The sequence below is a fragment of the Bufo gargarizans genome, chromosome 2, assembly GCF_014858855.1.
Source record: "Bufo gargarizans isolate SCDJY-AF-19 chromosome 2, ASM1485885v1, whole genome shotgun sequence".
Taxonomy (NCBI): domain Eukaryota; kingdom Metazoa; phylum Chordata; class Amphibia; order Anura; family Bufonidae; genus Bufo; species Bufo gargarizans.
Window position 1 is genome coordinate 355,374,642 of NC_058081.1, and position 13,895 is coordinate 355,388,536.

Genomic DNA, 13,895 nt, shown 5'->3' on the forward strand with positions numbered 1-13,895 from the left:
TTGAAGTATTGAGGAGGATCAACAAAGTGATATATTAGTTACGTCTGCCTCTCTCTCTGCGTATTCCTAATGCCTTGCTGCTTGTTTCCTGCAGCACTTCCTTATGGGCCTTTCTGACTTCATCTCTGCCTCATCCTTCAGTCCTGCACTGTTGCTCCTGGTTACCACTAAGCCTGCTGACAATGCCTGCACCCCTGGTACCTTTCTCAGGTACCTCTTGGTCCGCCTGGACCAGCTGCCTCTTGTGCCTATCCTCCTCAAGAGGTAGTGACCTGGTGTTCCCCTCGGCAAGGTCTATCCCCATCATCAGGGGTACTGTGAAGATCGAGGGGTTCACCTAGATAACTTCCTTTAGAGGAGGTAGGACACTTGGCACAGTGGGTTCACACCCGCTGGTTTGTGACAGTATCAGAGCACCAGCACTGGAAGTGGGGGGTGAAATGGGTGAGTATATATGTTATGATGATTCCTGTCATAGGGTACCTTTTTTTTAGAACTCAGACGACCCCTTTTTAACTAATAATCAGGGCCGTCTTTACCAAGGGGCAAAAGGGGCAGCTGCCCTGGGCCCAGTTGCTCCTGGGGGGCCCAAGGCAGCTGCCTCTTGAGCCTTGCTAGCTACTGCCCCGGGTATCAGGCTGTCGGCTACACAGGCATCATGATCGTACTGTGTTAATGATCTTAATTCTAGGACCTTAATGAGTTTTGATCTAGGACCTTAATGACATCATTACCATGTGACCAGTAACCTAGCAATTACTGGTCACATGGCTATAAGGTCATCACAGGTCCTGTGGAGTGTTGCAGAAGTTAACTGTGGAGCTTTTTTGTGTAAAGATTACATCAGAAAAAGGTGACAGAGGCTGTTATGTTAATATACTGTAAACTACTGTATAGTGGGGTGATGTATACTGTGTGGTGGGCTGTATACTGTGTGGTGGGCTATATATTGTGTAATGGGCTGTATATTGTGTGGTGGGCTGTATACTGTGTGTGTGTGGGGTGGCCTGTATACTGTGTGGTGGGCTGTATACTGTGTGGTGGGCTGTATACTGTGGGGGGCCTGTATAGTGTGGGGGGGCCTGTATAGTGGGGGGGGGAGTGCTATACTGCTGTACTGTATAGTGTGGGGGCTGTATACTGTGGGTGCGGTATAGTGTGGAGTGCTATACTGCTGTACTGTATAGTGTGGGGTGCTGTATACAGTGAGGTGTTGTATACCGTGAGGTGCTGTATACTGTGGGCTGCTATACTGCTCTACTATATACTGTGGGGTACTGTATAGTGTGGGGTGCTAAACTGCATACTGTGTGGTGCTGTATACTATAGGGTGCTATACTGCATACTGTGGGGTGCTGGGGTGCACTGTAACACTAGGGTGAGCCGAGCCCTGGTCTCCTTCCTGCAGAGCGGTGCCCACTCCCAGCCTGAGCCCAGCTGCCCAGAGCACTGATCCTGAGCCGCTGGAGTCTTCAGAACTGGAAGTATTTACAGTCATTCACTGTACTCTACCAGGTGTGTGGATTTTTTGTGTGTGTGTTGTGGTGGAGGGCGTGATTGCCTGCTAAGGTGTGGGAAGGCGGGATCCAGGGGGCCCAAGTAAATTTTTGCCCAGGGTCCAATCAATATTAAAGACGGCCCTGCTAATAATCCTTGAATTCTGATAATCCAGCATCTGGGGGTACCATTACCTCTTGTGGACAGTGCCTAGTAGGCACAAGGAGTCTTATAGGCCATGCAAAGCTCCTCTGGGAAAAGGTATGAAAATTAGCAGTGGCCTGGTACCATTGATTATTGGAATTATACTGTTTGCTAAACCTGTGTTGGCTCAGAACAAGAGTTCTTCCAGAGCAGCAATCAATGCTTGTCAAAGGGCTGCTCAGCAACCTAGCGTTTGTGACCTGATAAACCATGTTATCATTGATTACTTGATACTACTCAGTCTGAAGAGACATCACCAGCTTGTACAGTACAGTGGCTCCAACGCCCTTTTCGTGTTGTGATACATGATCGGTTTATAGAATATAAGGAGCGGAGACAAATATTGTAATGCTATAAAATCACAATCATACAAACGTGTTCATTTAACTCTAGAAGAACATCCTATCCTGAAGGACACATACCACAGTACTGTGATTTACAGAATATCTTAGTGCTGTTAAGTTATTAACAGAGGCTTACTATTATAACTCTGTTTTTAAAATGATTAATAAAAAAATAGAAATTCACTAATATGCTTTCATTGTCCGATCTTACTCCTTATAGCTATGTTAGACCACATATACAGTGCAGTGTAGTTTATGGAGAATTCCTGTGTGGATTTTCTTGCATATTTTGGGGTGTCCCCATGCCGAATCCATGATAAAATCTGTTGTATGTGGATTTTGTTGAGGATTTTGACATGGATTTTCCCTAGATTTCACTCTTTGCATAGAAGAATTTCTGCACAGTGTCGATGAAACTGTGAAAATCTCATCTCCTCGGTTGGTACTATATTACTCTGGATTTACTGCATGACAAATCCATGCAAAATACACACTGTTTGCACATGGCCTAAGGGTACATGCACAAGACCAAGTGTACTTTATGCCAATGACTCTGGGCTTTGGTATCAAATCTGACCAAAATCCACACATATTACTTGCAGATTTTGACTTAGATTTGCCCCAGGTGGCACCCATGGCATAGCAAACAACTGACATGCTGCAGATTTCAAAATATGCACCACAGGTCAATTTATGTGCAGAAAATGTCTTCACCGTGGAGATGAAATTTAGAAAATTAGCTGGTACTGTATTATGCTGCAAATTTTCTGCATGAAGAATCCATGCGTAATACGCTCTGTGTGCATATGGCCTAAGAGTACATGCACTTGACAGTATAGTTTATGCGGATTTCGCTTAATTTCCATTCCAAATCTGATCCAAAATCCGAATCTGTTAATTGCAGATTTTCTCTGATTTTGACACGCATTTGCTCAATTCTTCACCTTATGTATTGCAAAAGGTAAAGTCTGCACTTAAAAACCGCACAAAAAATTGACATGCTGTGGATTTCAGAGTCCGCACTGCAGGTTAATTTATGCATGGAAAATTTCCACACCATATAGATGAAATTTTGAAAATCTCATCTTTTTAGCTAGTACTGTATTGCGCATGTAATACGCACCATGTGCCTCAGTGTTACAAAATTACTGATGCTTCCACAGAGGAAGTTAAATTCCCATTTTTTTTCTTCTCTCTATCAAACAGGATGCAAATGGCATTTTACAGCAACCTAAGGCTCGGGTCATAAGGCATGAAAGGAATACTTATTGTTTTTATATATTTAGAAAAAACGTATAGTAAAACTTCTTTGAGACGACCACCCAAACTTTAAAAGCAGTTTTCTAGGAGAGTGATCTTCTCAAAGAACATGTCCAGTTCACCTAATATATGGTGGAACTTAAACCTTGTCACAGGACATGTGGTCTGGCTAAGAAGTTGATATTTCTAGACAGTTGTTGTCACTATGACATACAGTTGAATACATTTGACAAAAAACAGCAGCGCAGCTTCTGTGAAAATTAGGGTTGTTGGCTGAATGATTGTCCATCTGACATCAATCAGGGATGAGAATATTGTGGATAGTCCGAAAATCCTGCCTTGGGCATGAGAAGAGCTTGTCTGGTTAATATGCAACTACTTCCCAGTTTTGAAACAATCCTTCTCCATGACCACAGTAACTACATGTGACATGTCTGATCTACTGAGGCAAAATTTCCATGGACATATGCGACTGAATTCTGGCTTACTGTACACCAAAATCTAGCATATTTTTGGTGCAAAATATTTCATCTTGTTTTTGACATATTTATGGAGAAGATGAGCCACTACACATTGCTCAACAAGACATCATGGCTTAAGATGCCCCCACTGTACACCAAAATTACATCAGAATTTTGGCACAAAATTCTGTTGCAAAGTAAGCTAGCCAATAGGTGGCATAAAGTTGGACTAAAGTGTCTAGCTATAAAAATTTTATCCAGCCTGAGCCTCTATGATAAATTTGGCATATTTTTACACTGCTTATCTAAAGACCCTTTTACATGGGGCAAGAGAACTGGGAATGATTAGGAACAAACATTCCTATGAATGTTCACTCCCAATCATTGACTGCTCATAATTAGTTTAATTTGCATGCAGCAGTGATTGAGGCTGTATAGTGCTGAATGATCATTACTGCGATCTTTTCTCCCCATACAGTTTCCATGTTTGTTGGCAGCACATCCCAGTCTGCTGACAAATGAAGATTTTATGTGCTGTCTAAAAGATGCGATCACCCAATGACAACGGTTTGTACATTCGTCAGGTGGTTGGTGGCACCTTTACATGGTGCAATTATCATAATGAGCATTCCTACCACACTCTTGTACATCTTTTACAAAGCATGACTATAGTCTAATGTTTCCCAATCACGGATCTGTCAAACCAGGACTTTTTAGAGCCTGGTTAGAGGTTCCCAGAAGCTGTGACTTGGTATGTTCTACTAGTAGGGATTCTACAGGAGAGGAAATGTTTCCAGGATTTCATGTACAGTAAAAGAACTTAGGAGTTTTTTTCACATATTTTTTATTTTTATCAAAGGGAAAATAGGAGGGGAAACTTTCCCTAACGTTTCCTTGGGAAATTACTGGACCTGAAAGACCTGAATAAGAAAGGTGTTCATCCAAGAACAACACAGATGGGAGAAACTTTCAAAAGGTCATCCATCAGTGCAGCACTCTACCAATCTGGGCTTTATGGCAGAGTGGCCAAAAAGAAGCCTCTCAGTAAAAGAAACATGAAAGTCTGGAATTTGCAAAACAGCACCTAAAGGACTCTCAGAGAGAAACAAGATTTTCTGGTCTGAAGAAAAAAAAAATAGAACTTTTTATCCTCAATTCTTAGCATCATATCTGGAGGAAACCAGGCACTGCTCGTCACCTACCCAATACCATTCCTATTGATGCACGGTGGTGGCAACATCATGATGTGGGGGTGATTTTCATCAGCTTGGATATCAAGACTGCTCAAGGTTGAGAGGCAGCTGAATGGAGCCAATAAAAGAGATATTCTGAATACAAACCTGACCCAATACACTCAGGACCTCAATCTAGGCTTTAAGGTTCACCTTCCAACAAGACAATGACCCTAAGCACACAAGCAAGACAATACAGGAGTGGCTTAAGGAAAACTCTCTGAATGTCATTGACTGGCCCAGTCAGAGCCCTGACTTAAACCTAACTGAACATCTCTGGATAAAGCTGAAAATAGCTGTCCACCGACTGTCCTCACTCAACCTGAATGAGCTTGAGAGGCTCTGCAAAAAAGAATGGACAGAAAATGCTGAAATACAGGTGTGCAAATCTTGTGACATCATACTCAAGCAGACTAGAGGCTATCAAAGGTGCTTCAACTAAGTCATGAGTAAAGGGTCTGGATATTTACGTCAATGCAATATTTTAGTTTTTTCTTTTGAATAAATTAACAAAGATTTCGAACATTCTGTTTTCACTTTTTCCTTATAGGATACTGAGTGCAGAAAAATTTGATTTTTAAATTTTTTTAGCACAAGACTATTATGTTGAAATAGCGACAAACTGAATATTTATTTGGGGCTCTGTTAGAGCTTTATAGTAAGGCTGTGACACCTTGGCACTTTTGACACTAGCACTTACAGAAGTCCAAAAAGTGGCTCCTCAGAGTCTCCACTGTGAGCAGGGTTTGCAGTAGCAGTGTAAGAAGAAGAACACATCCTGGATGTCTTAGCAAATGGAATAGGCACCTTTGCATCCTGTACCAATCCCATTAGAATGAAGATGCAAAACTGGAGCAGGATCTTTATTACAAAGTTCGACCCTGTCTTGATTCCATCCGCTTGGCCACTATTTTCTTAGAGGCAATACATTCAGCAGCCATATCACCAGGAGTTGGTTAACCGTTCTCATTAGTCTAGAGCAGGCATGCTCAACCTGCGGCCCTCCAGCTGTGGCAAAACTACAACTCCCATAATTCCCGAACAGCCTACAGCTATCAGCCTACAGCAAGGCATGGTGGGAGTTGTAGTTTTACCACAGCTGGAGGGCCGCAGATTGGGCATCCCTGGTCTAGAGAGAATAAGACTGTGTAGAGACATAACGATAGTCTTCAATGTAATTATAGATGTCATGGACTATTGATAGTTTCTGTGGTTACATTTTAATAGGTGTTTTCATTAAGTATTTTTGCATTTGCTTTCACAATAACTGAAATATTTTTGTTTTATAGTACAACTCAATATTCATCTGCTATAATTGCATATACTTTAATTATTCATGCAAGCACAAGTGAGTCAGGATGCATTTCACCTCCAGTTGCTCCTCTAGAATATTACCCACTGGGTAGCATTATTTTCATAGATCGAGAGATAATGAGAGTGAAAAACTGGACCTCTCTTGCTATTTGACTTGGTATGTACTGTTACTTGTTTGCACTTGGCACTTTATTATTTATTTGTATTAGCATACTGGGTTTAATTTGTGATCCTCTGGTTTCATATAGTTACATCTACTATGTATTCAGTAGCTATTTGCACTAAGCACTTTATTTTTCACCTCAGCAGATGGACACCTTTCAGTGTTTCATGTCCTTGATCCAGCAGTTTTCATGTTTTTTTTAATATCATGTATTATGCCATTTAATAAAGCTTATATTTGTATTCTTATTTTTTTTGTTCCAGGTTGCACTTATGTTTATATAGAAAAAATATTCTACATATTTTAAACCAGAAGCTGGATCTGAATACTTTTGTAATTAAATATAATTAAAAATGTTATATAACCACTGAGTTACCAGTATTCAACAATATGTATCTGTATACTGCAACCTGCTGTTTGTTCATTTCCATATTTCTCTGACCACCTTACTGAGGTGGTCACACGTGCTCAGTTTAAATCAGCCTCCACCAACTGGATCTACTGTTAGAAGCTGTGACAGTTGAAAGGAGATACACCCCCTGAAAAAGGACATGTCCTGTGAGAAAAAACACCCTCTGAACTGCCAGATTTAAAAAATTCTAGCAGAACAATTGGAACAATTAATTGTGAGATCTCTGGATCCATGTGAGGTACAGGGCTGGTTTTAGCTTTGTTAGAAGGAGAATGTCATTTACTATAAGATTTCTTATTTTCATATTTTAAATTGTTCATGAGATAACCCCTTTAAGGGCAATCTGTGGGTGACATGACATGTGCCCCTTTGTGTTATGAGGTCTATCCATCTATCATCTATCTATATCGATCTATCTTCATCTATATCTTTTAGAGAGGGTCACATGACCAATAGATTATCTTTGAGTCTTTTATAGAGAACCTAATTCATCCCATTTTATGTTTGAGTTGCCACTTCACTGGTAGGCAGCCATTAAAAGTGCAGGACGCAAACCTTTAATTATTCTAAACAATCATTAAAATCGTCTTTTATAGAAAGTGTGCCAATGAAATTTGAAAGTATGCACATGAAGCTACTCCACGTGAAACATGTGCGAAGTATTTCATAAAGTCACACCCAAGGCGTGCAAACAATGAGGTAAGCTATGACGGTGAGCTGGAAGCTTGAGATGAATACTGGATCATGTGAGTCTTTATGTGCTGTTGTGCCTGATACCTGTACTTGACTACAATCAACATAACCCTACAGAATGCCTCTTTTATGACTGTCACACAATAAGTCCCATTTACTGATATGGCCTCATATACATTAACATAAAAAGCAAGCTCTATATTTAAAAAAAATGTAGTAAAATGAATATCTACCTTTGGTGGCCGGGACTACCAGCCATCTTCCTGGATGAAAATCTGGGTGCAAAAAAAATAATAATAATATATATATATATATATATATATATATATATATGTATAGAGAGAGAGAGCTTGTGCCTAGTGGTGTAAATATAAATGATTGGGCCCTATAGTAAATTTCTGATTGCCCTTTTTTAGCAGATTCCCACTCTGTCTAATGTGGAAGCCCCAGCCGGTAGCCACGGAAGTCCTACTTTGTTGTCCACCTTTTTTTTTTTCAAACCAACCCGCTTAGTTGGAACTGCGGTGGTGATCATACTTAAATTATCACTGCCGCTGGTTTACGACTCCATTGCCCCACTACCGGCTCTGCATGTGACCCAGTGACATGCCACATGGGTGACATGGCACCGCTGTGGCCAGTCATGGACTGCAATGGTCATGTGCTCTGTGTCAAAATGTATGTTGATGTAGGGAGACCCAGGAACTGCAAAGCTGGTGTCATGAACCAGCGGGCGTTAACCCATCATGCTACGCATCCTACCCCCTTTAAGGGCGTTGTCTAAGTAAACCCCTCATTCTTCACAGTACCCCTGGTGGTGGGGATAGGCTTTCCCAAGAGGAACACCAGGTCGCTACCTCTTGAAGAGGATTGACACACGAGGCAGCTGGTCCAGGCGGACCAGGAGGTACCTGAGCAAGGTACCAGAGGTACAGATGTAGTAAGCAGGCCGAGTCGTAACCAGGAGCAACAGTGCAGGACCGAAGGATGAGGCAGGGGCTAAGTCAAACAAGCAATAGGTCAGGGCAGGCGGCACACTTACAGGTCAGGCAGTCTGGGTCGGCAAGAGTAGAGACAAGGCAAGCAGGCAGGGATCAAACAGTTAGCAGAGTCCAGGAACACAAGCATGGAACAGGTACACAGAAACACAAGTAGATGAATCAGCAACCTTTGCAGGACACAAGGACCTTGACACTCAGGCATCTGGGAAGGGGCTGAGCCACTTATATATATGCAGGAGGGCTAGGATTGGTCAGCGAGGTCACATGATCTAACCCATAAAGCACATGAAGTGACGCGCACCGACCCTTAAGCAAGTGCTGCAGGGAAGACGCAGCAAGCATACAGTGGCCAAGGCTGAAAAGAAACTTTGGCAGCGGATCCCAGAACAACAGCACCTGCAAAGACAGAGCCCAGGACTGCAGCGTTGAATAGGGAAGCGCAGGCAGCAGATCAGCGTCGCACAGCAGCCACTGTTACAGTCTCTGATGGAGACAGAACACAGCAACGGGAATCAGGTAAGTATGATCACCACTGTTGGTCTGACAATGCTGGGGGCGGTCTGCAAAAATGTTGGACAATCCCTTTAATTCGATTTCTTACTAGGTCCCACACAGCAGTGACAGCACCCCAAAACTCAGTCAGCGTGCTGACTGAGTTTTGGGGTACTGTCTGCAGTACTTTCAGGCCAGTAGGCACTAGGCATTATTCATGAGCCTAGTGTGAGGCAAAAATGGTTATGTGAGACCAGAGAATGTGGTTTCTCACAGTCTGAGAGTCTTTTGGGTGTTTTTTTTTTTTTTGCAAACTCCAGGAGGACTTTCATGTTTCTTTTACTGAGGCCTGTAACGGACCGTTTCAGCAGACAAAGGGTTAAAATACGTTTAGGCGATATGCCCCTTTCTGAGAGACAGGCACAGCTACTGCAGAACACCAAACTCCCGAACTGGATCCAAAATAGCACTCCAAACTGGAACCTCGCTAATAGCTGCCAGCAGACGAACAGTAAAAGCATACAGTCAGCTTACACTCCTGGCAATCAGTCTCCAACAGCATACAGGGAATCCCCCCAATGACGAGACAAGGCTCCGTGTTCAGGGTCAAGCAGTGGTCTGACGTGCTGGCACACCCAGCCTGGTTTTTATTACAGTTTTGCAAATACAGAACAGATACAACACATCCTCACAATGCATCATGGTTTACTCCTCTCTGTCCCGGAGACAACAGAGGGCAATCCAATTATCTCTCAGGACAAAGGGAAGTCGCCAATACACATGTGGAGACAACAGGACAGACATCACCATTTAAACACACAATAGGACAATAGAAACACACCCACACAAAATCCTCCCCTCTGCCGGTGATGATTATTGAACACACTGGCGAATATAATTATCAAAGGCAGAGAAATACAGTTTTATAAAACATATCACAGGAACCCCAAAACAAACATAACCCCATAACCAATATATCCTCGGAACCGGGGGATCTGGGTGAACCACATATCAAAAATTCACCCACATCCGTTCAGTAGTTTGGAAGATACAGTTACACTGAAAATATACAAGTTAGGCCCCATGCACACGGCCGTTGTTCACGGCCGTGTGCGGGCCGTGGAACCGCGGCCTGGATCCCTTCCTGTGAGCTGGAGCGCACGGCGTCACTGGTTGCTATGACGCCGTGCGCCCCCTGCTGCCGGCACAGTACAGTAATACACTGGTATAGATCATACCAGTGTAGTACTGTATTGCGGCGGCAGCAGGGAGCGCACGGCGTCATAGCAACCAGTGACGCCGTGCGCTCCAGCTCACAGGAAGGGATCCAGGCCGCGGTTCCACGGCCCGCACACGGCCGTGAACAACGGCCGTGTGCATGGGGCCTTATACAGAAAATAGTCACTAATAAATGTGTCCCCTGTTTGGTAGTTTCAAACTACTGAATGATGTCTCTGTGCACCAAATACAGGCAAGATAGCACCGTGTTGAAAAGTCAGAACAGTGTGAGTTAAAATGGCCGCTATCTATTGTTCTCACCATGTGCTTCATCCAAGCAAGTAAGGCAAATGATGCAATCCAGGGACAGAGGGCTCAGTCCCAAGTACCTTAAGACCCAATAACTTAAGGGACCATAATCCCAGGGCAGGAGGCGGGCAAACAGCCCCCTCCAAAACACCGTGGCGAGGTTGGTTTTGCCACAAGGCCTTTTTAAGAGAGGTCATTTCTGCCATAAAGCCTATATTAGTGGGGTGCTGCCATGATGATTGACCTTATGGAAGTTTCTCCCATCTGCACACAGGATGTTTGAAGCTCAGCCAGGGTGACCATTGGGTTCTTGGTCCCCTCTCTTACCAAGCCCCTTCTCTCCCAATTGCTTAGTTTGGTGGAACGACCAGCTCTAGGAAGAGTCCTGGTTGTGCTAAACTTCTTCTATTTTAGAATTGTCAAGCCTTGGGAACTTTCAGTGCAGCAGAATTTTTTTGTATAGAGAAGATCATAAAAAAGTGTGAGACCACTTCTCGGCACTGCTGGCATATAGATGAATCCTCAGGATTAATAATATTATTTTATTTAGTTCAAGTCAACGCGTTTCAAGGGCGAAGTGCCCCCTTCATCAGGACAATTTTCAGAATAAAAATTCACTTGCTATAGGAGTATTTAAAAAACTATTTTGGCGGGTTAATCTGGGGGAGGTTCAGAGGCAGGAGCGGGTGACTATAATGAAGCTCCTAGTCTGTGAACCTCGTCGTTACCAGAGCCCTTCAATCACATTCAATTGCACTAATTGGAAGATAAGGGAGACACATTAGTATCCAGTGTGACTCATAGGGGGATACATTGTATATTGTGCAAACTTCAGTGGCGCTGAATCGAGCGCTCCATATTATAACTTCATACATAGATTAGAGAATAATAAAATTAATAATAATAATAATAATAATGACAACTCCTTTACAGCACTGGCTTCTCAATGGTATTGCAGCGCACACCGTCCTCTCACACTAGGTCCCCAGTATACCATTTTTTTTTTCTAAATCATGATTGTGTCATCATCTATCTACAAGTTGTGAGCGATACTATATATTGAAAATACTGCTTGTGGATTGTCAGTATACACCATCTTTCACAGTGTCATAATCTATAGGACAGGGTTAAATTAAAGAAAAAAAATTTTTTTTGCAGGGGGCTGATAAAGCAGGGTGCAATATTTGCATAGGTAGTCATGTGAGGTATTTGGATGTATAGTATTTATGTGATGGCTGGCCAGACTATAATGTAGTATTTGACCATGAAAATAGTTGTAAAGTGCGCAATAGAGCATTGATGGAATGAAAGCGCAGAACACGCAACTGCTATAAAATAATTCTTTGAATTATAAAAACAATTGTGTAATGCAAAATCTCTTTAATAAAGGGATTTGGAAATTCTGCCTAGATATCCATTCTGAGGTTTGCTGTTTTCAGTGGACACATGTGCACTGGCTTGGATGAGTGGGTGGATTCATACAGATAGCATGTCAGTGTGGAGGATGGGAAGCCGAACTTGAAAGCATTTAAAATGCTAAGGAAGCAGAAGTGGGCACAAGTGCATACATCAGACCTGGACATATATAGTATCAATGAGCTGAATGTTAACATGTCCAGATATGAATCTGCGAGGGAGTGTAGGGTGACTAGGCAAGAAGGCTTGAGGCAGAGGCGGCAGAACATATTGGACACTTAATGGATTGCTGTGCCAAGTCAGCAAGTCTTTTCTCTGGTCTCTGGCAGCCGTTCAGCTGCAGACTTTCAATACCGTTTCTTGTATTAGAAGATTTGGGAGTTTAAAAGAAAAGAGATAAAACCTAATATGTGATAGAGGCAGATGATAGAAGTCACTTTATTTTTTTTATTAATTGAAACCAGATAGTAATATAATTTTTTCCCATTTTGACTTTCTGATTATAGATTTTTTAAATTGTATTTTCCCACATGACTATCTTGCTTAAGCTACTGTTAAAACAATTCAGAAAGTTTTACAGCAGCCGTTGGGGCCATAAGAATCTGTAGACTGGAGAAGGGCTCATATACTTCTACAGGAGAGAGTCTATGCTCTATTACTTATCCAGAGGTCATTGTGCAGGGAGGGGGAATAAAGATGCTTTTACGATCATCTATTGTGATATAGCGGTTATTGTAATCCTCAATGTGAGGGACATCTAGACTTAAACAGTATAGTATGAGACATGTTACTTAGGTGGTTTTTGCATTATGTAGACTGCAATTCACTTGAGTTATGTTGACTCATGAGAAGCGTCTCTACCTTTGCAGACTGTTATGAAACATTGTACAAGCCTGTACTGACCTGTACTACATGTGCCCCACTTTCATAAGATAGAATTTTATCTTCAGGCATTCATAACTAAGTTGCACAGCTGTGACTAAGAATCTGCATTTCTTCTTAAGATAAAATAGAAAATTCTCTGAGATGTAAACAGCAGGTGCAGAAAATGACTCATCTGTGTGTTAAATATTGTACAGGTCACCTGAGACCCTTTTTAAGGCCTGCATATGCTAATGTTACAGCTACAACACATTGATATAGCTTCCAAAGTTTTTCTCATTTTTGGAACCTTTACCCTCACTGTATACGATTCTCAAAAATATTCTTGGGGTGCATTATTTTCAGTTCTAATAACTTATACTGCATTTCAGGCTCCTTGAACCAGAAATATAGATGCCATGAAGAAATGAAGATTGTCATTTCCAAAGCCATTCATCCTAAAAGAAATTAAATTTCATACTTGAAAAGTTTCTTAGATCTATTTCTTGAATGTTGTACAGATACTGCTTGAATACTGAGTAAAAACTTAGAGAACAAGGTCTCCTTCACAGGGGACTCCTAGAATTTGAATTCCCTGTGTCAATTTGTCTCAAAGAAGTTGTGTCAGTGGCCAAATATCCCATAATTGGGCCATATTTCTCTTATATGAGGCAACGGAGGCTGCAAATCTGTAATAAGATGTTTTCACTTACTTGCCCATCTATAGCCCCATAGCTTGAACTGGGCTATTCCCAAAACAATGTTGAAAATACATTTACATGGTCATCAATCAAAGAATGCATAGTGTCATACAGCAGATCTTCTGCGTAAACAACCCACAAATAGTGCTAGATAGCAAAAAGCCATTACAGTGATTTTTCTTCCTGGTCAAAAAAATGTATGATATTCTTGCATCTTCATGGACCTTCTCAGCCTCCTGGGCTACAGAGCAGCATATGTGGTAGCTATGGCTACATCTACTTCCATGGAAGAACTCTTTGTGTTGCAGTCTCCAGCA

General features: G+C 42.0%; 1 long non-coding RNA gene across 1 annotated transcript; it reads left to right on the top strand.

Annotated features, from left to right (window-relative positions):
- The first annotated feature begins 6,331 nt into the window (after positions 1-6,331).
- On the top strand, positions 6,332-13,393 carry LOC122928039. Its single transcript, XR_006387839.1, has 3 exons — positions 6,332-6,469; positions 7,484-7,586; positions 13,270-13,393. It is a non-coding gene; the product is annotated as an uncharacterized LOC122928039 (long non-coding RNA).
- The last annotated feature ends 502 nt before the right edge of the window (positions 13,394-13,895 follow it).